The sequence below is a fragment of the Octodon degus genome, unplaced genomic scaffold (assembly GCF_000260255.1).
Source record: "Octodon degus isolate 3935 unplaced genomic scaffold, OctDeg1.0 scaffold00151, whole genome shotgun sequence".
In the NCBI taxonomy this organism is placed as follows: domain Eukaryota; kingdom Metazoa; phylum Chordata; class Mammalia; order Rodentia; family Octodontidae; genus Octodon; species Octodon degus.
In genome coordinates, this window is record NW_004524727.1 from 1,588,022 (window position 1) to 1,589,471 (window position 1,450).

Consider the following 1,450-nt stretch of genomic DNA (forward strand, 5'->3'; position numbering starts at 1 on the left):
TTTATATATTTTTCATTTTTTAATCTTACTTTAAAAAAAAAAAAAAAAAGCCAGCCCACTGTGCTGGCCCTCTGCAGGGCTGTGTCCCCAGGACGCAGCAGGCCCCAGGAGGGCCTGAGCATTGCTGGTGTCCACAGTGGCAGCAGCGCGGGGCGCGAGCTCAGCTATGGAAGCCCCTCCTCTCTCTTCCACTGAAACACTGGGGCTGTGGCTCAGCATTGGACCCAGCTCCACCAGGACACGGTGTGGCAAGGCTCAGACAAGCCTGTGTGCCGTTTCACCTTGCACTGGTCACTGCGGCCCTGTGTGGCACAAGTCAGACCTATCTGGGTGTCCTGCAGGAACCCCGGAAGCCGCACTTGAAAGGTGAAAGTCAAGGCCAGTGCCCCCGGATGGCTTCTCCCAAGTTCCTTGACCCAATACTGAAATATTGCCATACATAGTTGTGTGTTTGAGGATCACATTTAAATATTTAAAATATATCTACAGTATACCTTAGTTTTCTTTATATTTGCTACAAGTTTTGAATCTTGAGTGTGAAAATGTAAAAACATGTATGTCTTTACCAGAAATAAAAACACAGGCAGGGTAGCTGGCAAAGTCAAGCAGAGCAGACACTGCATGGTCAGGCTGGTACAGAGCCAGTACGAGGCTGGATGGGACCAGGCAGACGGGATGGCCCCCACACCAGCTGTACTGTTTCTATGAAAATCCATTAAAAACACTGTGGTACACCATCAAAATAGGCTGACACTGATTTACCATGTGCACAATTTTTCTTCCACAATACAAGTTTGCGTCCTAAGAGTTGAAGACTTGTACTTTTTCCTTAAATACAGAAAAAGGTTGAAACTTGGAAAAGAAATTAAATTAAGGCATCCAAAGTGGGTAACGTGGCCTATCACGAAACAGGAGGAGACAAGAGGCCAAGCTCTGGTGACAGCGATGCTTAGCACATGCATGCAGCTTCTACTGGTGCATGAGGAGAGCAACTCTGACGCTACGCCTTCCACAGTCATGGCGGCAACTCAAGCGTGGGATCCATCAGTGGATGGAAAGGTGACCTGGGAGCTGAAGGACCCTCTTGCCTTGTCCCAGCGCTCACCAAGGACAGTGTCGCAGTCACTCACAGAGGATACAGCGTCACTGTGGTGAGGTCCATGCCCAGACCCTTTCAGGCAATGTGCTGGTGAGGTCGCTTTTGGAGGTGGAAGAAGCCTTCCTGTGCTTGAGCACCTCTCCACACACAGATGCAATGTAGTGTTGAGTGACACCAGGGAGCGTCTGGTGCGAGGGGGAGGAGTTGTGGGGGTGCCCTACCCCAGGGGCCAGTCAGCACGGGCTCCACTTGTTCCAAAGGAGCCCAGATACTGCTCTGAGATCTGTAACTTACATTACAGGAAAGAGAGAGAGAGAGAGAGAGAGAGAGAGAGAGAGAGAGAGAGAGAGA